Below are 25082 nucleotides of genomic sequence, written 5' to 3'. Positions count from 1 at the left end.
ACCAGACGAGACAAGGTCGCTCTTGCGTGGCTCCCTCAATACCCCAACCCAGCCAGAACCAAGTGCCTCTCGAGACAGCACTTTCCCCCAACATTTATAGAGGAAAACGTTCACTGCATCGTCCCCTAAACCCAACATGACGGAGAAGCGGTGCGTGAGAAGCGCCGAGTTCATTCCTCTCACGGCGGTGGCGACACCAGAGCACTGGGGGCCTTTCCAAAGCTTGCGAGTGTCCGGGACGTGAGGGACCAGCGGCACCCAGAAGCCGCTGGGGCGAACAGCCCGTGAGCCCGACGGCCCGCGACCTTTCCAGCTGTCCACAGGCGGACAAGCCACCGTTCCTTTTATTTGGATGTTCCTCTGTGCCCCGGAAAACTGGTTCTTCGTTTCCCTTTTCCCATTTCAGGAATGGGTCTGGTGTTCTGGAACGGTGGCCACAAGGCTGCAGACGCTGCCCTGAGGAGTGTGGGCCGGGAGGCGGGTGAGGCCGGCGCCTGCTCCACGTCGTGAGAAGAGCCCGGAGCCTGGACGGCGCCCCGACGTGCGCGGCCATGGGCCCCTCGGAGCTGGGGCTTCATCCCTGCCCCCGCCCCGCGGGCCTGCTGTCCTGAGGCTCCGTCTGCCCCGGGACCTTGTTGCCTCCGCTTGCATTCGCCATGTGGTTCAACAACAACAGAGCAGCCCACGCTGGTCCCTGTCCTGTTCACGGGAGCCATGCTCTAAGGCACAGGCGCTTAATAAGATTTGGGGTCAATGTGGGACCCATGGATGAATAGCTACTGCTCGAATATTATTCTCTACAGGAGCGGCCCGGTGGTGTAGTGGTTGGTTAGCGCACTCCACTTTGGCAGCCCAGGGTTCACCGGTTCACATCCAGGTGTGGACCTACACCACTTGTCAGCCATGCTGTGGCGGTGACCCACAAACAAAATAGAGAAAGATTGGCACAGACGTTAGCTCAGGGGCAATCTTCCTCAAGCAAAAAGAGGAGGATTGGCAATGGATGTTAGCTCAGGGCCAATCTTCCTCACCAAAATATAAATAAATAAATTACTCTCTACTGCATTGAACTAGATCAAGTTTGTTTCCTTAAATGTGGCATCCCCTAAAGAGCAACTTGCTCACTAGTGCAAACTACCTACTGGGCGCCGACTAGATTGAGGGGTTCAGAGCAGTCCCCGGGCCCACCTAGGCCACATTCTGGGGGACAGACGCCAGTCCTGTGAAGCCATTACAATGACTCTAACAACCTCCTGGACCAGTGTGAGGAGGAGCAACGTGAGCTCAGGGGATGGACGGAGGGGGCTGGGTGACAGGCTAGTTGGGGGATTACACCCTCTCTGCGGGACGGGGACGCAGGGGGGTCCTGAGACAGCAAAGGTGCAGGAAGATGGGGAGGAGCACTCCAGGGGAGGCACCCAGTGAAGGAGAGGGTGCCGCAGGCCTGGGGGACTCACGGGGGGAGGCAGGCGAGGAGCTTGTGTCCTGGAGCCACAGGAGGTTCGAGCAGGGCTGGGCAGGATGCAAAGGATGTGCTCAGATGGTCGGTCACTCAGGCTCCTGCAGGGAGAATGGCAGCCCAGGCAGGGGCAGCTCAGCCACGGTGACAGGGCGCTATGTGGGGACGAGGGGGCCAGGGTGACACTGGTTTGGGGCGTGAGCAAGTGGGAGGATGAACCACTTGCTGATGGGGAGTCAGGGGCCGTCTCTGTGGGATTTGTGCCGTGTTGTCCCACAAACCCAAGCCCCCCTGCCCTCCCCCCACCTCTGTGCCCAGCACGGCCCCTGCCCTCAATGCCCAGAGATGCCCAGCAGTCATCCTTGTCAAACAGGTGGATGATGGACAGAGTCACCAGGCTCCATCCCACTCTGCTGCCTCTTCTTTTAACTCATTTTGTGTTTTTAGCAACATCTATGTTGCTCTGATTCAGAAATTACTACACATTTACTCCATTTCCCTGTGGCCAGCAGGACGGAGGCTGCCTCAGGGCCCTGAGCGCAGACAGCGGAGGAGCAAGGGGGACTGCAGGGACGACCAGGGCAGAAATGGGGGACGTCTTCCTGCTGAGCTGTGGGAAACACAGTTTACTGCAAACTATTATATGAATGAGTTCTATTTTAAATTTGCATTGGAAAATCTAAAATTCAAAAATGGAGGATGGAAGTATTGGCTTAACTTCTGTGATTTGGGCCCAGAGATTCAGCACCTCTTCTCCTGGGTCCCATGTCACCGTTGAACCTGATTTCTTGATTTGCCATGTTGGATAGAGGACTCAGCCCGCCTAGTTTTACTCATTTCATACTGGAAAGCAGACGTCTACAAAGACAGGAGCTTCTACAAGTCACTGCACAGCGATCCTCCCTCAGGCCGACTGTCCTGCGATACCTGCAGAACCCCGAGTCCAGTGAGTCATGCCCATGGAGTCATTGTGGCTGCACCCTGAGCCTCCCTGTCCAGGCCCAGCACCCTGTGGTCCAGGCCTCCCACTGCTGCCACACAGAGGAGCATGAGATGAACACGGTGAGCTCACCTTCAGTTCAGTCGGAGAAGTCTTATGGAATTGAAATCCCCGACTTTGAGATCATGGTTAGGCCATCACTTCCATTTCAGGAAACCCACTCCCTGTAGAAAGGGGTCAGGGTTACTTTTGGCAAAAGTGTCTCCCAAAGACACGTTTTCGTTAGCCCTGAGTGAATGGACTGCCTTGTCTATGGGGCCAGGCATGGTCGACGGTATGGGGAAGCATTTTGGGTGTAGATGGACTTGGGCTGAAATGCCTGATCCATGATTTGGGGGGAGCGAGGATATTCCCCTCATTCTATCTAATTGGGGTGATGAGAAAAGTCAACCTATTTTAGCAGTTCTGTATCACCTGGGTTTTCTGGTGCAAGTTGAGAGGCTGGCCTTGGCTAACCTGAGCAAGAGGGAACACATTAGAGGCGTCTGGGGCTTGCAGCTGGAGGAGGCTGGGTGGAGCCTGGGAATGGTCCCAGCTGGCTACCTGGAGGGAGAACCCTCCGTGAGACACTTGGTCCTAGAGTTGCTGGTGAGAGGTCCATTTCCCCAAGGGAGTGCCCAGGTGGATGTGGGAGGACCACAGGCTTGCCCTGGGCTGATGCAGGGAGAGGGAGAGACTGGCCTTTGGGGCTTCCATGTGAGGTGACCACCAGGCTATTTTCCCTACACTTTGGTGGTGGGGATAAGGGGATCAGGACCAGGAAAATATCATCTTGAACAAGTTAGACAGTCAAAAGACCCCCAACACTGAGATGACACTGATATTGTAATTATCTGATGAGGATTTTAAAGTGGCCATCATAAAAATGCTTCAACAAGCAATTAAAAACATGCCTGAAACAAATGAGAAAATAGAAAGTCTCAGCAAAGAAATAGAAGATACAAAGAAGAACTAAATTGAGAATTTAGAACTGAAAAAACACAATAACTGAAAGTTGAAAAATGTAGTAAATGGGCTCAAAGGCAGAATGGAGAAGACAGAGGAAAGAGTCAGTAAACTTGAAGATAGAACAAAAGAAATTACCTCATCTGAACAAGAGAGAGAAAATAGACTGAAAAAAAGAAAAGAAACAAAAAAAGAACAGAACCCCTGGTACCTGTGAAACTATAGCAAAAAATCTAACATTTGTTTCATTGGAATCCCAGAATGAGAAAAGAAAAAAAGTGGGGATTAAAAAGTATTTGAAGAGGGGCCGGCCCGGTGGCGCAAGCGGTTAAGTGCGCGCGCTCCGCTGCGGCGGCCCGGGGTTCGCTGGTTCGGATCCCGGGCGCGCACCGACGCACTGCTTGGTAAGCCATGCTGTGGCGGCGTCCCATATAAAGTGGAGGAAGATGGGCACCGATGTTAGCCCAGGGCTGTCTTCCTCAGCAAAAAAAAAAAAAGAGGAGGATTGGCGGATGTTAGCTCAGGGCTGATCTCCTCACAAAAAAAAAAAAAAAAAAAAAAAAAAGTATTTGAAGAAAAAATGGCTAATAATCTCCCCAATTTGGCAAAAGACACAAACCTAAAGATTCAAGAAACTGAGAAAAACCCAAACAGGATAAATCCAATGAAATCCACAGCAAGAGACATGCTATGGACTGAATTTTGTCCTCCCAAAATGCACAAGTTGAAGTTCTAAACCGCCATGTGATGGTATTTGGAGGTGGGGCCTTTGGGAGGTTATTAGGTTTAGATAAGGTTGTGAGGGTGGGACCCTTATGATGGGGTTAGTGCCCTTATGAGAAGAGACACCAGAGAGCTCACTCGCTCTCTCCCCACCACATGTGAGCACAGTGAGAAGGTGGCCGTCTTCAAGCCAGGAAGAGAGTGGTCACCAGAACCTGGTCATGCTGTCACACTGATCTCAGACTTCCAGCCTCCAGAACTGTGAGAAAATAAATTTCTGTGGTTTAAGCCACCCAATCTATGGTATTTTGTTATGGCAGCCTGAGAAGACTAAGACCACACCTAATTTTCAAACTTCTGAAAACTAAAGACAAAGAAAAAGTCTTGAAAGCAGTGAGAGAGAAATGATGTCTTACCTATGAGGGAAAAAAACCACTTGAATAACAGTGGATTTCTCATTAGAAACCATAGAAACCAGAAGTGGCACAACATTTTTCAAGTGCTGAAAGAAAAGCACTGTCAACCCAGAATTCTATATTCAGTGAAAATATCTTTAAAGAAGGAAGAGGAAATCAAGACTCTCAGATGAAGGAAAACTAAGAATTTGTCATCATCAGACCTACCCTAAAAGAATGGCTAAAGGAAGTTCTTGAGAGAAAAGAAATTACAAAAAAAAAAAAAAATCCTGGAACATCACAAAGGGAGAAAGAAAAACAGAAGAGTGAAAATATGAGTAAATACATTAACTTTTCTTCTCCTCTCGATTTTTCTAAATTATGTTTGATGGTTGAAGCTAAAATTATAACATTTTTGTCTGATAGTGGTTCCCAATATATGAAAAGGAAATATATATATATATTTTTTTTGTGAGGAGGACTAGCCCTGAGCTAACATCTGATGCCAATCCTCCCCTTTTTTCTTGAGTAAGATTGGCCCTGAGCTAACATCCATGGCCATCTTCCTCTACTTTATATGGGACGCCACCACAGCATGGCTTAACAAGTGGTGCATCAGTGCATGCCTGGGATCCAAACCTGCGAACCCCGGGCCACTGCAGCGGAGTGTGAGCACTTAACCACTTGCGCCACCCAGCCGACCCCTGAGAAAAGGAAATATTGAAGACAATTATATTATTGACAGGAGAGGGTAAATGGACCTGAGGGGAGATAAGGTTCCTGCACATCACTCAAACTGTAAAATGTGGAGACAAGTAGACTTTGAGGTTATGTACATATAATGTCTCACTTAGAACAAACACACAAAAAACCATACAAAGAGATACAGTGAAAAATACAGGTCAAAATGGAATTATAAAAAATGTTCAAGTCACCCATAGGAAGGTAAAAAAAAATGGAAACAAAAAATAGAGAGAACAGGAGATTGATATCAAGATGGTGGTGTAGGTGGATTGCGAACTCATGTCCTTCCATGGACACAACAGACTTACAACTACTCTTGGAACAATTACCCCTGAGAGAGAGCTAAAAACTGGATAAGAGGAACCCCTGCAACACACAACTGTCCTGACTGAGGTGGAAGAGAAAGAAATTCCCTTCTGGAGAGAAAAAAAGCCACCTTCACAAGCTGCAGTGCTTCACAGCTGCCCGGGAGCAATCCAAAGGTACACAGCCTTCCCTGGAGGAGTGGGGGACCTGAGTGGGGGAACGTTGCCACTATGAGCATTTTTTGGACCCAGCACAACCTAGATGAGTGTCATAATATCTGGCCTTGCTGGCTACTAGCAACAACAGGAAATACCCGCAGAAAAGCTACCTGACAAAAAAAAGGCCAGCTCTTAAAGGGCCCATGCACAAATTCACCCATTTCAGAAAGCAACCTAAAATCACCAGAAAGAAAGGTGCACAGTCCTTTGGTGAAAAGAGACTCACCTGATAGGCTCTGGGTGCATCTCAGTGAGAGGTGAGACCTCTCCAGGGACTGAGACATTGGCAGCAGCCATTGTTGTGACCTATGGGTGTGTTGACACAGATGCTGGCAGATGACGTTGGAGTCCTCCCCCTGAAAAATACAAGTAAAAATGGAGTCTCTCTGCTCAAGGTCTGCCTCACCCACTAGAGCACTGATTTAATCCAGCTGAGCCAGGGCAGGCAGCCCACCCTAGGGACTGGCCCCACCCAACAACAAGCCCTCAGGCAGCTTGTGGGCCTGCATAGGTGCAGTGCCTGGAAACTCTGCAGCCGAGTGAGTGGGACCACCTCTGTGTGGCAGGGCATGCATGAGGAGTGGGTGAAGTGTGTGGGGCATTGGTGGAGTGTATGGGCCCTCTGCTGTGGGGCAACTGGGTCTGCTTCAGGGTGTCAGGGTGCACACATGGGGCAGGACTGTGTTGATGGTGTGTGTGGCCCTGTGGGTGGTGGGGTTGTCAGCTGCAGAAGACTTGTGCTTCTCAAACAGCCACATAGGAGATTGCCCCCACCTTCCAAAGCCTGAAACAATTGGGTGCTCCACTGCCTGGGGCCAGCCCCACCCAGCTGCAATCCTGAGAGAGCTGACAAGAGCCTTATAGGCCAGAGGCCTACAGCAATTGTAAGCCCCTGAACCTAAGAACCAGCCACGCTGGGGGCCCACTCACTTAACAGAAAAAGTGCAACAGGAATGTGCTATTAGACCTTGCAGCCAACTGTGCGGGGGCTCCGCACACCTGATAAAGAGACTGAAGGGTCCATAGCTACACACAGCTGAGCATTACAACCAGCCGACCAGGGAGACAGCTCAGCCTCCCTGGGCATCTATAGCAAGAGCAATCTTGCCACAACAGAAGGACACATGTTGCCCACACAGGGGTTACTCCTGGAACATTTGGAACTGGTGATGAGAGGGAAGCACATTGCTGGGCCTTGTATGGCATCTCTTACATAAGGTCACCTCTCCAAGATCAGGAGACATAGCTGACCTACCTAATACATAGATACAAGAACAGAGAAAGAGGCAAAATGAGGAGACAAAGGAATACATTCCAAGTAAGGGAACAGGACAAAACCCCAAGAAAAGAACTAAATGAAACAGAAATGAGCAACTTACCTGACAAAGAGTTCAAATAAAGAGTCATAAGGATGCTCACTGATCTTTGGAGAAGAATGGATGAATTCAGTGAGAATATCAACAAAGAAATGGAAAATATAAAAAAGAGCCAATCAGAAATGAAGAAGACAATACTGGAATTGAAAAATTCACTAGACGGACTCAAAAGCAGAGTAGAGGATACACAAGAGCAGAACAGTGAGCTGGACAAAAGACTAGAGGAAATCATCCAAGCTGAACAGATAAAAGAAAAAAGCATTAAAAAGAGTCAGTAGAGTCTAAGGGATCTCTGGGACAACATCAAGCACACTAACATCCATGTTATAGGTGTCCCAGAAGGAGAAGAGAGAGACAAAGAGGCAGAGAATCTATTCAAGAAAATAATAGCTGAAAACTTTCCTAACCTAAGGAAGGACACAGACATCCAGGTATAGGAAGCACAGAGAGCACCAAACAAGATAAGCCCAAAGAGGCCCACACCAAGACACATCATAATTAAAATGTCCAGATTTAAAGATAAAGAGAGAATCCTAAAAGCAGCAAGAGAAAGACAACAAGTTATATACAAAGGAAACCCCATGAGGCTATCAGCTGACTTCTCAGTAGAAACCTTACAGGCTGAAAGAGTGTGGCACGATATATTTAAAGTGCTAAAAGGGAAAAACCTACTGCCAAGAATACTCTACCCAGCAAGGTTATCATTCAGAATGGAAGGACAGATAAAGAGTTTCCCAGACAAGCAAAAATTAAAGGAGTTTATCATCAAGAAACCAGTCTACAAGAAATGCTAACAGGACTTATTTAAGGGGGAAAGAGAAGACCACAAATAGGGAAAAATTATCTATTTCCATGATAAGAAGGTAACGGATATAAACGTGCAAAAAAGAGGTTAGTTATGATATCAAAAACGTAAAATGTGGGAGGAGGGGAGTAAAAGAGTAGAGCTTTTAGAAAGAGGTGAAACTAAGGAGACCATCAACTTAATATAGATTGCTATATATGTAGGTTATTTATATGACCTCATAGTAATCACAAACCAGAAACCTGTAATAAATACACAAAAAATTAAGAGAAAGGAACACAAACATAATACTAAAGAAAGCCATCAAACCACAAGGGAAGAGAGCAAGAGAAGAAGAAAAGAATAGAGAACTACTAAAACACCCAGAAAAAAAGTAAACAAATGGCAATAAGTACATACTTATCAATAGCTACTTTAAATGTCAATGGACTAAATGCTCCAATCAAAAGGCATAGGGTGGCAAACTGAATAAAAAAACAAGACCCATATATGTGCTGCATACAAGAGACACACTTCAGACCTAAAGACACTCACAAACTGAAAGTGAAGGGATGGAAAAAGATACTCGAAGCAAATGGAAATAAAAAGAAAGCTAGGGTGGCAATACTTATATCAGACAAAATAGACTTTAAAACCATAACAAGAGACAAAGAAGGGCACTACATAATGATCAAGAGAACAATCCAACAAGAGGATATAACACTTGGAAATATCTATGCACCCAACATAGGAACACCTAAATATATAAAGCAATTATTAACAGACATAAAAGGAGAAAGAGACAGAAACACAATAATAGTAGGGGACTTTAACATTCCACTTACACCAATGGATAGATCATCCAAACAGAAGATTAATAAGGAAACATTGGCCTTAAACGACACACTGGACCAGATAGACTTAGTAGATACATACAGAGCATTCCATTCAAAAATTGAAGAATACACATTCTTTTCAAATGTACATGGAACATTCTGCAGGATTGATCACATTTTAGGCCAAAAACAAGTTTCAATAAATTTAAGAAGATTGAAATAATACCAAGCATCTTTTCTGACCACAATGGTATGAAACTAGAAATCAACTACAGAAAGAAAGGCCACAAATATGTGGAGATTAAACAAAATGCTACTGAACAATGATTGGGTCAATGAAGAAATCAAAGGAGAAATCAAAAAATACCTGGAGACAAATGAAAATGAAAATACCACATGCCAGAATTTATGGGATACGGCAAAAGCGGTTCTGAGAGGGAAGTTTATAGCAATATGGGCCTACCTCAACAAACTAGAGAAATCCCAAATAAACAATCTAACGGTACACCTAAAGAAACTGGAAAAAGAAGAACAAACAAAGCCCCAAATTAGTAGAAGGAGGGAAACAATAAAAATCAGAGCAGAAATAAATGAAATAGAGACTAAAAAAACAACAGAAAAAATCAATGAAACCAAGAGGCGGTTCTTTGAAAAGACAAAAAAAAATTTACAAACCTTTGGCTAGACTCACCAAGAACAAAAGAGAGAAGGCCCAAATAAATAAAATCAGACATGAAAGAGGAAAAATTACAACGGACAGGTCAGAAATACCAAAGATGATAAGGGAATACTATGAAAAGCTATATGCCAAAAAATTGGATAATCTAGAAGAAATGGATAAGTTCTTAGAATCATATAACCTTTCAAAACTGAAGCAGGAAGAAATAGACAATTTGAATAGACCAATTACCAGTAAGGAGATCAAAACAGTAATCAAAAACTTCCCCAAAAATAAAAGCCTGGGGGGCCGGCCCGGTAACGTAGCGGTTAAGTTCACGAGCTCTGCTTTGGCAGCCCGGGGTTTGCAGCTTCGGATCCCGGGCATGGACTGACGCATCGCTTGTGAAGCCATGCTGTGGCAGCGTCTCATATAAAGCAGAGGAAGATGGGCATGGATGTGAGCCCAGGGCCAATCTTCCTCAGCAAAAAGAGGAGGATTGGCAACAGATGTTAGCTCAGGGCTAATCTTCCTCATAAAAAAAAAAAAAATAGCAAAAGCCCAGGACCAGACAGCTTCCCTGGTGAATTCTACCAAACATTCAAAGAAGACTTAATACCTATCCTTCTCAAACTCTTCCAAAAAATTGAAGAGGAAGAGAAGCTTCCTAACTCATTCTACAAAGCGAACATTACCCTGATACCAAAAACAGACAAGGACAACACAAAAAAAGAAAATTACAGGCCAATATCACTGATGAACATCAATGCAAAAATCCTCAACAAAATACTAGCAAATCGAGTACAACAATACATTAAAAAGATCATATTCCATGATCAAGTGGGATTTATTCCAGGGATGCAGGGATGATTCAACATCTGCAAATCAATCACCATGATACACCACATTAACAAAATGAAGAATAAAAATCACAGGATCATCTCAATAGATGCAGAGAAAGCATTTGACATGATACAGCATCCATTTATGATAAAAACTTGTAATAAAATGAGTATAGAAGGAAAGTACTTCAATATAATACAGGCCACATATGACAAACCCACAGCTAATATCATTCTCAATGGTGAAAAACTGAAAGCTTTCCCTCTAAGAACAGGAACCAGACAAGGATGCCCACTTTCACCACTCCTATTTAACATAGTATTGGAAGACCTAGCCAGAACAATCAAGCAAGAAAAAGAAATAAAAGGGATCCAAATTGGAAAGGAAGAAGTGAAACTGTCACTATTTGCCGATGACAGGATTTTATATATACAAAACCCTGAGGAATGCACCAACAAAACTTTTAGAAATAATAAGTGAATAGGGTAAAGTTGCAGGATACAAAACCAACGTACAAAACTCAGTTGCATTTCTATACACTAACAACAAAGTAGCAGAAAGAGAAATTAAGAATACAATCCCATTTACAATTGCAACAAAAAGAATAAAACACCTAGGAATAAACTTAACCAAAGAGATGAAAGACCTGCACACGAAAACTACAAAACTTGTTGAAAGAAATTCGAGACACAAAGAAATGGAAATATATTCTGTGCTCTTGGATTGGAAGAATTAACACAGTTAATATGTCCATACTTCCTAAAGCAATCTATAGATTCAATGCAATTCCTATCAAAGTTCTGACAACATTTTTCACAGAAACAGAACAAAGAATCCTAAAATGTATATGGAACAACAAAAGACCCTGAATAGCTAAAGGAATCCTGAGAAGAAAGAACAAAGCTCGAGGTATCACAATCCCTGACTTCAAAATATACTACAAAGCTGTAGTAACCAAAACAGAATGGTACTGACACAAAAACAGACACACAGATCAATGGAATAGAATCTACAGCCCAGAAATAAACCCATACATCTATGGACAGCTAATTTTCGACAAGGGAGCCAAGAACATACAATGGAGAAAGGAAAGTCTCTTCAATAAATGGTGTTGGGAAAACTGGACAGCCACATGCAAAAGAATCAAAGTAGATCATTATCTTACTCCATACACAAAAATTAACTCCAAATGGATTAAAGACTTGAATGTAAGACCTGAAACTATGAAAATTCCAGAAGAAAACATAGGCAGTACGCTCTTTGACAGTGGTCTTAGAAACATATTTTCAAGTACCATGTCTGAACAGGCAAGGGAAACAATAGAAAAAAAAAAACAAATGGGCCTACATCAAACTAAAAATCTTCTGCACAGCAAAGGAAACCATCAACAAAACGAAAAGACAACCTAACAATTGGGAGAAGATATTTGCAAACCATATATCTGATAAGGGGTTAATATCCAAAATATATAAAGAACTCATACAACTCAACGACAATAAAACTACCAACCCAATTAAAAAATGGGCAAAAGACCTGAACAGACATTTCTCCAAAGAAGATGTACAGATGGCCAATAGGCACATGAAAAGATGTTCAACATCATTAACTATCAGGGAAATGCAAATCAAAACCACAATGAGATATCACCTCACTCCTGTCAGAATGGCTATAATTAACAAGACTGGAAGCAACAAGTGTTGGAGAGGATGTGAAGAGAGGGGAACTCTCATACACTGCCGGTGGGAGTGCAAACTAGTACAGCCACTAAGGAAAACAGTAAGGAGATTCCTCAAAAAATTAAGACTAGAACTACCACATGATCCAGCTATTCCACTGCTAGGTATTTATCCAAAGAACATGAAAACATGCATGCATAAAGATACATGCACCCCTACGTTCACTGCAGCATTATTCACAATAGCCAAGACTTGGAAGCAACCTAGGTGCCCATCAAGGGACGAATGGATAAAGAAGATGTGGTATATATACACAATGGAATACTACTCAGCCATAAGAAACGATGAAATCCAGCCATTTGTGACAACATGGATGGACATTGAGGGTATTATGCTAAGCGAAATAAGTCAGAGGGAGAAAGTCAAACACCATATGATCTCACTTATAAGTAAAAGACAAAAACAACAACAAACAATCATGTAGATACAGAGATTGGATTGGTGGGTACCAGAGGGGAAGGGGAGTGGGAGGAGGCTGAAAGGGATGATTAGGCACATGTGTGTCGTGATGGATTGTAATTAGTCTTTGGGTGGTGAACATGATGTAATCTATACAGAAATCGAAATATAATGTGTAACCTGGAATTTATGTAATGTTATAAACCAATGTTACTGCAATAAAAAATAAATAAATAAATCGAAATAAAAAAAGAACAAACAGAAAACAAAAAATAATATGGCAGATGTAAGCCCTAAAATATCAATAATTATATCAAGTATAAATGGTCTAAATAAAACAAATAAGAGATAGGCAGAGTAGATTAAAAAAATGTAACTCAGCTATATTCTGTCTACAAAAAACTCACTTCAAATATATCAATATAGGCATACTGAAAGTAAAAGGATGGAAAAAGATATGTCATGTAATTATTAATCAAAAGAAAACAGAAACAGCTATATTAATATCAGATAAAGTAGACTTTGGAGCAAAGAAAATTTCCAGAGACAGAGAGGGACATTACATAAAGATAAAAGGACAATTTCACCCAGAAGACACAGCAATCCTAAGGGCGTATGCGAAAAACAACAAAGCTGCAAAATACATGAAGCAAAAACTGATGAAACGGAAAGAAGAAATGGAATTTGGTTGCAGACTTCAACACTGCCCTCTCAACAAGTGATAGACCAGCTATACAGAAAATCAGCAAGGATATAGAAGAAACTAACAACACCATCAACCAACACGATCTAATTTGTGTCTTCCCTTTTCATCCATTTCGCTAGAGGTTTGTCAATTTTATTGATTGCTGTTACACTGATTTTCTCTATTTTTCTTTTTTCAATTTCATTGATTTCTGCTTTTACTGTTTCCTTCCTTCTGCTTGTTTTGGGTTTATTTTGCTCTTCTTTTTTCTAGTTTCTTAAAATGCAAGTTTAGATTATTGATATAGACATTTATAGAACACTCCAAGCAACAACGGCAAAATTCATATTGTTTTCAAATGCCCACAGAGCATATAACAAAATAGTCTGTGTCTTGGGTCATAAAACAAACCTCAACAAATGTAAAAGAATTGAAATCATACAGAATATGTTCTCTGGCCACAATGGAATCATACTAAAAAATAATAGAGAGATTACAGGAAAATCTCCAAACACTTGGAAACTAAACAACACACTGCTATAGAATTCATGGGTCAAAGAGCAAGTCTCAGGAAAATTAAAACCACTGAACTAAATTATAATGAAATAAAACATATTAAAATTTATGGAACACAGTTAATGAAGTGCTGAGAGGGAAATTTACAGCATTAAATGCTGACATTAAAAAAGAGGAAAAGTCTCAAATCAATCTTCTAAACTTGCACCTTAAGAAACTAGAAAAAAGAAGAGCAAAATAAACCCAAGGCAAGCAGGAGAAAGGAAACAAAAATAAGAGCAGAAATCAAGGAATTTGAAAAAAGAAAAATAGAGAAAATCAATGAAACAGATAATCAATAAAATTGACAAACCTCTTGCAAAATTGATACAGAAAAAGAGAAGAAACAAATTATCAATATTAGGGATGATACAAAGGATATCAGCCCAGACCCTGCAGACATCAAAGAAATAGTAAGGGAATATGCCACCTACACATTGACACTTAGGTGAGGTGGACCAATTTTTCAAAAAGCACAAACTACTACACATCCCCCATTTGAAAGATAGCCCCAGGCCCAGCTTGTTTCACTGGAGAATTCTTCCAAATATTTAAAGAAGAATTAATATCAATTTTACATAGTATTTTCCAGAAATAAGAAACAAGAGAGCACTCCCCAACTTATTTTATGCAGTCAGTATTACTCTGATACTCAGTTTGACAAAATTAGCATAGAAAAAGAAAACTACAAACTAATATCCCTCGTGAATAGAGATGGCAAAAATCCACAATAAAACGTTATCAAATACAATTCAGCCCTATTTAAAAAGAATCATACACCATGACCAAGTGGGGTTTATTCCAGAGATGCAAGATAGTTTCAATACTTGAAAATCAATCAATATAATCCACCATATCAACAAACTAAAAAGGGAAAAATCACATGAGCACATCACTTGATGCAGAAAGAGCATTTGACAAAATTCAACACCCATTCATGATAAAAACTCTCGGGAAAAATCAGAGGGGAATTCATCAACTTGATAAAGAGCATCTACAAAAACCCTCCAGCTAACATTATACTGAATGGTGAAAAACTGAATGTTCTTCTCCTAAGATGAGGAACAAGGCAAGGATGTCTTCCCTCACCACTCTTATTCAACATAGTGCTGGGAGGTCTAGCCAGTGCAGTAAGGCAAGGAAGGGGGGGGGCATACAGATTGGAAAGGGAAAAGTAAAACTGTCCCTATTCATAGACAGTAGGATTGTCTATATAGAAAATTCCAGTGGATCTATGAACAAAGCAAAACAAAAAGAAACCACTTTGGAACTAATACATGAGTTCAGGAAGGTTTCAGGATACAAGAAAAAAAAACAAATATCAATTTTATTTCTATACGCTAGCAATAAACACATGGAAACTGAAATTTTAAAACATACCATTTATTGGGCCAACCCCCAGGGCCTAATGGCTAAGTGCGGCACGCTCCACATCGGCGGCCCAGGTTCGGTTCCTGGGCGTGGACGTACACCACTTGTCGGTGGCCATGCTGTAAAGGCGGCTCACATACAAAAAGAGGAAGATTGGGAACAGATGTTAGCTCAGGGCGAATATTCCTCAGCCAAGCAAAAATAAATAAATAAATAAATAAAATATGCCATTTATAATCATTAAAACTTACATATAAATCTAAAAAACATATATCAGACTTGTATGCTGAAATCTACACAGCACCGATGAAAGAAATCAAAGATGTAAATGAATGGGGAGACACGTCATGCTCATGGATTAGAAGACGCAACACAGGAAAGATGTCAAGTCTCCTCAGAGATATGCTGGTTAACACAACTCCTATAGAAATCCCAGAAAGTTTTCTTTCATAGACATAGACAAGATTATTCTAAAGTTTATACAGAAATGCAAAGGAACTAGGATAGCTAAAACAATTTTGAAAAGGAATAAGATGGGAGGAATCAGTATACTCTATCTCAAGACTGTGGAGGAAAAGACACAGGATCCATGGACCAGAATAGAGGACCCAGCGGTAGACCTACACTAGTACAACTCACTGATTTTTGACCAAGGTGAAAAGTCAATTTAGTGGAGAAGGATAGTCTTTTCAACAAATGGTGCCAGAGCAATCAGACATCCATAGGCAAAAACAAAACAAATCAACAAAAATACCTTGACCTAAACTTCACCCCTTATACAAAAATGAACTCAAACTGATCACACCATAGATTTAAAAGTAAAATGTAAAACTATAAAACCTTTAAAAGGAAGCATAGGGGAAAATCTTCAGGACCTAGGGCTTGGTGAAGAATTCTTAGACATGACACTAAAAGCACAATCCATAAAATAAAACACTTGATAAATAGAACTTTACCAAAATTAAAAACTTTTGCTCTATTAACGATACTATTAGGAGAATGAGAAGACAGCTACAGACTTGAAGCACATTATTTGCAAACCACATATCTGACAAAGGACTTGTATCTAGAATATATGAGGAACTAGCAAAACTCAACTATCCAAATAGACAATGGTCAAAAGATGTGAACAGACATTTTGCCAAAGAGAACATACAGATGGCAAATAGGCACATGAAAAGATGTTCCACATCACTGGCCATTAGGGAAATTCGAATGAAAACCTGAATGAGTTACCACTACCCGCCTATTAGAACAGCTGGTTAAAATGAAAATAGCAACATCGAATGCTGGCAAGATTGGGGATCTCTCATACATGCTGGTGAGGACGTACATGGTACAGCCACTCTGGTAAGACAGTTTGAGATATTCTTAAAAAGCTAAACAGAAACATACCATACAACCCAGAAGTCATGTTCCTGGATTACCATCCTAGAGAATGAAAACTTAAGTTCCCACAAAAACCTGTGCACAAATGTTCACTGCAGGTTGATTTGTGATAGCCAAAAAACTGGAAACACCCAAAATGTCCTTCAGAAGGTGTATGGATGAACAAGCTGTGGTATGTTTACACTATGGAACCCTATTCAGCAATAAAAGAAAAAGAACCACTGAAACACACAACTTGGATGGATCTCAGGGGCATGATGCTGAGTGAAAGGAAAAAACCCAGCCAATCTCAAAATGTCGCAGCTGTGATTCCATCCATGTAACATTCTCAAATTGACAAAACTCCCAAGATGGAGAACAGATTGGTGGTTGCCATAGCAGGAATGGTGGGGGCAGGGGTGGGCAGCAGAAGGGAGATCTTTGTGCTGATGGAGCAGTTCCACACCTGGATTGTGCTGCTGGTCACGAGCAAGCACACATGATAAAATGACAGAACCAGACACGCCCATTGTGCCCATGTCGGTTTCCTGGTGTCAGTATTGTTCACAGTGATGTAAGATGTCACCACTGGGGCAAAATGGGTGAAGGGTACTATCTGTGGCTTCTTGTGAATCTATAAATACTTCTATCTATCTATCTATATATTACTAATCCCATATTTGTGACACATCACAGAATACCTCCCTAAAGTTAGCCATCCCATTCCAGGTCCCTGGAGCTTGAAGCTTCCCTGTGGACCAGGGCCCCGACCTGTGGGTGCTGAGCAGCCACGGAGGAGACAGGAGGGGTCCGCGGAATGCAGGTGCTGGGCTGTGGCAGCCTGTGACTGAGAGGGGCAGAGAAGGCCGGGCGTGGGGCAGAGGCAGCACCAGAGTGCTCTGCTCCCAGAGCTGATGTTCTGTCTTTGGGAAGGGACAGCCAGGACAAGGAGCCAGCTCACAGTGGACCCTCCCTCCCTGGGACTCCATCAGTCCCCTGCCCCTGACACCCCCTCCCCAACCCCTACCATCTCTTGCCTCCTGCTCACCCCACTCCATCCCTGAGTCGCCCGCATTTTACAGATGAAGGAACTGGGGGTTGGAAAGGGGTGAGCAGCTCTGCATCACACCCCCAAACTTGAGTTCTGGCCCCTCTGGCCTCCAGGAGGCTGATGTGTTCCGGGACCTGGGGTGGGGGTGAGCCGCATCTGAGCAGCTGAGCAGAGGAGGTTCCCAGTGTTGGGACCACACAAGTGCCCGCTGACCTCTGCCCCTCAGTCCCCACCCAGTGCAGGAGATCTGGGGTCCCCAGTTGACAGAAACCGAGTGTGAAATGCTGCCTCTGCTGTGGGAGGGAGGGCCCAGAGGTCCAGGTCCCACACAGTGTCCACCCCACGGCAGAGCTTCACCAAATGTCCCTCCTCAAACCGCACCTCCTCCCGGTCCTCACCGTCTGACACGACATTTATCACATTAACACCAGCTCTGCGTAGAGGAGGTTCCCAGCGCTGCTCAGCTCCCAGGTACCTGGACTCCACCGCCCTCCCCCTGGCCCCTGAAACCAGCAGCCCTGGAAACGGCTCAGACACCGTCCCCCAGACCCAGCCTTCCGGATGACTCTCGTCCCTTCAGGCCCGGCTGCTAGGAGCGCGTGTGCCTCCAGCACCGCCCTGGGCCACGGCTCCAGGCTCTCCACCTCCACCTCACCTGAGCCTCAGGCGGCCGCTCACTGGGGTCCGCACCTCACCTGAGCTCCAGCCACAGTCCCTGAGCTGAGGGTCATCACCCGGGAGGGGCGAGCCCGGAACCTCGGCCTCCTCCTCCCTCCCCGCCCCCAGCATCCAATTCATCCCCGATTCTCAGCTCTGCCTCTCGGAGGGGCCCCCTCCCTCCGCGTCCACGGACACCCTCCCGTCTCCCGCTCCGCCCCGCGCCCCCCTCCACCCCGCCCGGGAGCAGCAGAGCGCACCCCCGTCTCCCCCCATCCTGCGGGGCCTCCGCGGCTCCGAGCACGCAGCCCGCACCCCGGCGCCCCTCCAGTCTCTCCCCTGCGGCCCTCCCCGCCCCCCCCCCCAGGGACAGGGCCTGCGGCCCACCCCCGGCCTCTCTCCCCCCGCTCCCCGCACGTCTGCTCATCAAAGGCCCGCAGCAGACAGGAGCCCGCGGGGCAGAAGCGCCTGCTCCGCGCCGGAGTTCGGAGCCACAACGCCGGGGTCCAAGCCCACGTCCGCCACCAGCTGGCTGGGAGGTCCCGGGCGGAAGTGGTCTCGGCAGAAACCCGGGCGCGGACACCGCTCTGCTTCCCTTCCCGTCAGGACGGCGCCCCCTCAGCCGGCTTGAGTTTCGGAGGAGTCACCAGGGTGAGAAGTTGACGGGGCGGGCGGGCTGTGCTCAGTGTCCCCTCCCTGTGGTTCCCGACACCTTCTCAGAGCGGGGGGACCCCTGCCCCCTCAGGCTCTGCTCTCAGGGTCGGATTAGACGCCGGCCCTGTCGGGACGACCAGCTGGAGACCGTGAGGACTCGCGTGGCGGGGCGGTGACGTGACCCCGGGCTGCACATCACAGCCACCCGGGACGCTTCCGCCTTTCCACACAGTTATTCAGCCTCACGGCCATCGTGAGCTCGCCCACCTCTCGGGGAGGGACCCACATCCCACCCCAGCTCCATGTCCTCCTGGGGTGGGCGCGTGCGCGCACGTCACCCCGCGGCGTGAAAGCGTTGCCTGGAAGGCAAAAGCTTCAGGAGTCCCCGCATGTCTGGTGGAAGCTCTCCAGCTCCCGACCAGGCCTGCCGCTGGCTCCACCGCGCGGCCTGTGCTCCTGACGCCTCCCCCGCCCCCAGTCCGAGGCCCTGTCGTTAGCCTGGAGGAGCTCAGTCGGGACTCCTCTCCCTCAGGGCCTGGGTCTCCCCCAGAACTCGCTGCAAGTCCCCTTCCTCATCTCGTGCCGTGTCCAGGGAGGCCTGGTCCTCCGGCAAGTTTTTTAAATCATGTCCTTCCTGTGACACCAAGTTCATAAGCAAATGGTTCAGGTTTTGATTTTCTTCATACAGTTTTAGGAAATGCTTTAGCTCAGACACTCCCTTAGATAGATTTTTATTAATTTCTCTGCTGGTGTTAAGAGCTGTTTTGGTCAATTTCAGCTTTCCCTCAAATTCTGTCAAGTCTTTCTCTATAAGTTGGATTTCCATGGACAGTTCTTCCAACTTCTGGTCATTCTCTTGTTCTAAGGCATGGCAGCATTTGCTCCCTCTGAACAAGAGAACTCCCCAGAAAAAGGCTCCCCTAGTGATACGGTACCAGGACAGCAGGCTGAAATCAGTTTCAGGCCAAAGGTCTTCAGGCCATGAGCCCACCAGTATCTTGGCACAGTGACCCATTGTAACCACAGGTCCTCTAGGATCAGTTCAAGTGGCCCCATCTTATCAACAGAGTAATTAAGAGTGATTTTTCAGGAACTGAGACACCTTGTTCAGTTCAGGCCAGTTGAGACCACCAACTCATCAACTGGGCCTATGCAAATGCCCAATAAGTGAACTTTTTGATGTCAAAGGGCTGAAAACTGCACCCTCAGATCATGCTAACACCACCATTTTGTGAACATGCATCCTATGAAGAGCCGTGAAGCTTGATTATGTTTGCAGAGATCATCAGTTACCTCTCTTCTCCTTATCCCTAATCATCTATATCCACACTTCAGACTGCCCTGACCTTCATCCCACAAATTTTGCCCCAAGCCCTGGATTGGGAAGGGAGATCTGAGGGCATATGCCCTGTCTCCTTGCAGATCGATCTAGCAATAGAGCTGTTTTCTTTCCCCAAAAGCTGATGCCGTGATAATTGGCTTTTTTAATGCTCATTGGATAAGAGAGCCCCAATTTTGTGCAGTAACAACTTTGGTGATCATGAAGGGATTAGATCCTGTGACCATCTGCCTGAGGCTCTGGACCCCGCACTGGGATGTGGGGTCTTTTCGCTGACCCTAAGTGGCTGCCTGGACAATTTTGTCTGGAGGCTCGACTGATCAGATTCCTATTTCCCGCCAAGGTGCCCCAGGCCCCCTTGGCACTCTTTTTCCTTTTGAGAGAAGAAATGCCTCCAGGATCAGATGTCTTTGGGGTTAGTGACCTCGTTAAAATGCACCTGTGCCTAAATTTTCTAATAATCTCATCAGGGTTGTGCGTTAGAGTCCCCACTGGGGAAACTTTTGCAAGGTTAAAGTCCCCAGGCTAGAATTGTAGGTCTGAGTCCCACTCCAAGGGAGACAATATAAAAGGATTATAGCCACCAGGGCGCTGAAAGGATCAGGTTACAGTCCCAAACTCTGGGATAGGGTCTCAGAGTACCATGGGTTAAGAGTCCCAGAATATTGGATTTATGTTCATGTTTGTCTATGTCTGACTGTTTTATTTGTTAAAATTGACTGTTTGGGGATGGAGTCTCTCAGTGACAATAAGAAACTCTTTTTAGAAATTACCTTGTTTGTTGTGGCCACCTTGGGAAAAGCCCCCTAAAATGGGGATACCGGTAAACAGCTGGAAAGATAAGCTGAGATAATTTGAAATTACAGTGGCCATTTTGGGCTCTTTTTGAGCCTCCAAACCGAGGAACAAGGAAAGTCTTTAATCTTTAAAGAGTCAAGTGCTCCACCTTGTGGCACAATTTCTCAAAACCTAAAGGTTCCAGAAGCTGTAAATATTTACAAAGAACTGCAAAACCTTACCAAGCTTGTTTCGTGTCCTGAGAACTTGGCTTGATAATCATCAGGTTGGGAGAAATATATACAGTGGGACAAAATACAGTCGGAAAAAAAAAGCTGTTTCACCCCATTTTGCGGTCAGAGACGGTTGGACAGAAATTCGGCTTGCACTCCTTTTTGTGGCTAAGGGTCCTACCAATCTGCCACAGCCTCAGGGGAGTTACATTGGCCATTAGAAGGAACATTCCGATTGGATAAGACCATTTAAAAGTACTTAAAGTAAAGACTTCAAAATTCTGAAGTAACCTTATTGAAAGTCTTGTTGCAAAAAGAAAAAAATAAGTTATAAAATGTACCTAAAAGAAAAGCATATTAGGTCATGGCTTTACAGACACTCGCATAATCTACTCCTGGAGTTAATGAGACTCTCTGAGAGATTTTCTGGGAAATTGCTGTTCAGTAGCCAGGTATAGTTACTGCTCATCTGGCTGAAACCTGACAAGATATTTGAAAGGATTTGGCAACTTACAATCAGAAATTTGGCCAAACTGGATGCTGATGTTCAGAGCCTGATAGGAGTTTTTTTTTGGCCTTCTTCCCTAAGTTAAAATAAAACTAAGCACCCAGACAGAAAGAAGCAAATTAGGGATGCTGTAGTTGGACAGGTAGATCAACTTATGTCATTTAAGCTACAAACCAATTTTTCAGGAATTAAGAGGAAATGTCCTCAAAAAAATCCTTGCAAAACTGGAAATGCAGCTCTAGAGGCAGTTCAGATTCCAACCATTTCCTGTATCTCAAAAAGGCTTATAGCTTCTCTGGGAACTGTTACCTAGCCCATCACCAATTCATAAGACTGAAGGGAAAAAAAAAGAAAAGAACAAAAGAAAAACTGCCTATAGAGTGCCGCTGCCTAAAATCTAGCATCTTGGGTGTCTTCTCCACAAATATTAGTAGAGAAAGCTTAAAACAAAATTTGGATTCAATTATTCTTTCATAACTAGTGAGCCTTATATTACTGTACCTGATTTATGGCAGTAATTTTAAAACACTAGCTATGGAGTCTGTGTGTATGTGTGTCTATATCTATGTTATATATGTGTGATATCTTACCTCTGGATGGTATAATTTCTAAAAGAGCTCTATTCAATTGGCTTAAAGTAAGTTCTTATATAAATTATTTCTAAATGTAATAAGAAGTGACCTAAATGTTTTCAAGTTAACATGATATAAAATAATCTTTGGTAAATGAAAACTTATGTAAGTGTGTTGGTTTGATTGAAATGGGCATGTCCTCAGAGTTATCAGCATTGGATATGATGCAGATATGTAGCCTTTATTCTATGTTTATTGGTCAAATAGGCTCATGTTATCTCTGTTACAAAATCGGTAAGTAAAAATAATAACTTAAAATAATAGCTAATTTTATCTAATATCTCCTGAAGTTTTGTAGGCAATCTAATTATCGGGAACAAGTAAACTAAATAGATGTGAAAAAAGTGTTCAGTGAAATTTTTAATAATTATGTGTTATGGTGTATGTGCTTAAAATAATTTCAAAACCTTTTGGTAACTTGAAATGTTAGAGTTTTGCTACATTGAGTTAAATGATAGAATTTACTGAGTAGCTAGGTCATTTCCACATAAGATATTATATTAGATATTAATTACTAAGCATAGACTTATTTATCTTTGGCTTTGTATTACAGAGAAACTGGAAAAATACTTGTGTTTTATTGATAAACATGTTTTGTGCTATGCTGAGAAATTTTCTATACAATATTTGTGGATCTGCCAATCCACAAGATGTCAATATATAAAAAATTAAGGAAAATAAGATGTATGTTTTAGTAAAGAAGATTTAAGGAATGAAGACATTTTTGTTTCATTAAGAAAGATAAATTTGTCCTAAAGTACTAGCAGAGAAGATAGAAGGCATGGGACAAATTCTGAATGTAAAAAGAAAGTTATAGAAGGTTTGTGGAAGAGGAACCCTGAGGAAAGAGTTTTGCGCATGTTCAAGTTGGTTACGATTAAAATAAATTTAATTAAGTGAATAAAATTTAATATCAAAAGTAAAATTAGATGCAAAATTAGAATTTGTTTTCTCTCTCTTAAAAGGATAATTTTCTTGAACTTTTAGTCTGCTCTTGATAAAGAGATTATAAAACGTTTTTCTTTACCTTTGAGTAAGTCTATCTTAAAGACAGAAATTCAATGTCTTGTCAAAATAATTTCCTACGTTCTAAAAGGCTGAAATATATCTATTAAGAGAACTTAGGGTGTTTTTTAAAAAAGCTGTTTAACTCTGTGTGTTTGCCATTAACATCTTCTGTTGTCATTTTGGTTAAAAGGATAACTAAGCATTGTTTCACAGTAAGCATTTTTTCCTATTTGCCTGTTTTAAAACCTTTTGATATTTTTGACAAACTTCCCCAAAATTCAAACTTTGAGATTTCCAATGGGACCCTGGGCTTCTCAAAGAATTTGTTCTCTCTTTCTATAAAGAAGGAGATATTAAACTAATTAAGCTTATTTGTTATGTTGAATTACATGGGAAATATTGTCAAATAAATGATGATAAATCTTCTTAGGTTATATTGTGTGGGTGCATGTTGTTAATATAAGTTATATATATATATATATATATTTTTTTTTTCCCCCCCAAAGCCCCAGTATATAGTTGTATGTCATAGATGCACATCCTTCTAGTTTCTGTACGTGGGACACGGCCTCAGCATGGCCGGACAAGCGGTGCGTCGGTGCGCGCCTGGGATCCGAACCCGGGCCGCCAGCAGCCGAGCGCGCGCACTTAACCGCTAAGCCACGGGGCCGGCCCATAAGTAATACATTTTTAAAAATTATATAACATTCCTAAAATTCTGATCTATCCTGGTTGTCAGTAATAATTCTAGTTATTGTCTTAAAGTCACAGAAATAACCAACTTTCTTTGTCAGTTGCCCTTTTTGAGTATTTTGTCATTTGCAGATGGTTGTTTTACTCTGATGTTTTTGCAGTTGTATTTCATCTTCAGAGAAATTCATGGAAAGGACTCTGACACTTGCTCTAGAATGCAGGTTTCTGATAAACTTTCAGATTATAAAACTGAACTGGGTAAGAAATTACAGAACTCTAACAGAGAAACTGATGGCCTCATAAAACTGCTAACAGAAGATCAGGATCAAGAGTTGATTACGTGGGACTAAATGAACTGATGACAATGATTATAATTTTGATGATATTTCATTTGAAATATTACTGATTTTTTTAATGTTTTGTTTTTCCAGATTTAAGGAAAACTTTTTCTCCTCTTAACCTAACTATGATTTAAAGCAATTCAGTGAAATTATACCTTTGTAAGCAGAACTGAAACATTCTTTTCTCCCTACCTGATCCCTCCAGAATTTGGAAACATGTGAATGAGTATTCTTATTTTCATGGCAATATAGTTATTTGTGTAAGTTCAATAAGAATCTGTTCTCCTTATTACAAGACACAGTTGGAAACATTGATTACCATCTTTGAGAAAAACATGCATAGACTCAGATATGATCAGACAGGTTTGAGGAACAAAAATTGACTTTATGAAATAAAGCCACTTGGAAATATTGGCCTGGTACCTTGTTTACAGGGTTCCCTGAAACCTTACCAGGTGAGTAAAGGTCACTTCTCTGGCAGGTGCGAAGAACCTCAGGATATTTTGGGGAACCTCAAAATGGAGGAAGCCACCCAAATCTACAGGTACTGTGGGCAGAATCTGATGACAAGTCCTTGGCTTGGCTTTCCTGGCTGCGAGACGCCTTTAAATTTCAATCTGAGATTCTTTATAAAAAGTTCCAGCAAAGTAGATTTAAAAGAACCTTTATGAGCCAGCCCTGATGGCCTAGCCGTTAAAGTTCAGTGCACTCCACTTCAGTGGTCCGGGTTTGGTTCCCGGGCACAGAACCACACCACTCATCTGTCAGTAGCCACGCTGTGGTGGCAG

General features: G+C 43.3%; 1 long non-coding RNA gene across 3 annotated transcripts; it reads right to left on the bottom strand.

Annotated features, from left to right (window-relative positions):
• Positions 1–691: 691 nt before the first annotated feature.
• Positions 692–18037, bottom strand: LOC131415248 (uncharacterized). Of its 3 annotated transcripts, none has more exons than XR_009222385.1 (4): positions 17990–18037; positions 6017–6146; positions 2532–2623; positions 692–1560 (listed from the first exon to the last, which is right to left on the bottom strand). It is a non-coding gene; the product is annotated as an uncharacterized LOC131415248 (long non-coding RNA). The 3 variants fall into 3 exon arrangements; XR_009222384.1 differs by lacking the exon at positions 692–1560 and adding an exon at positions 1779–2386; XR_009222383.1 differs by lacking the exon at positions 692–1560 and having other exon boundaries at positions 1779–2623.
• Positions 18038–25082: the final 7045 nt, after the last annotated feature.

Source organism: Diceros bicornis, chromosome 16 (assembly GCF_020826845.1).
Source record: "Diceros bicornis minor isolate mBicDic1 chromosome 16, mDicBic1.mat.cur, whole genome shotgun sequence".
Taxonomy (NCBI): domain Eukaryota; kingdom Metazoa; phylum Chordata; class Mammalia; order Perissodactyla; family Rhinocerotidae; genus Diceros; species Diceros bicornis.
This window is presented reverse-complemented; position numbering and strand designations above follow the sequence as displayed.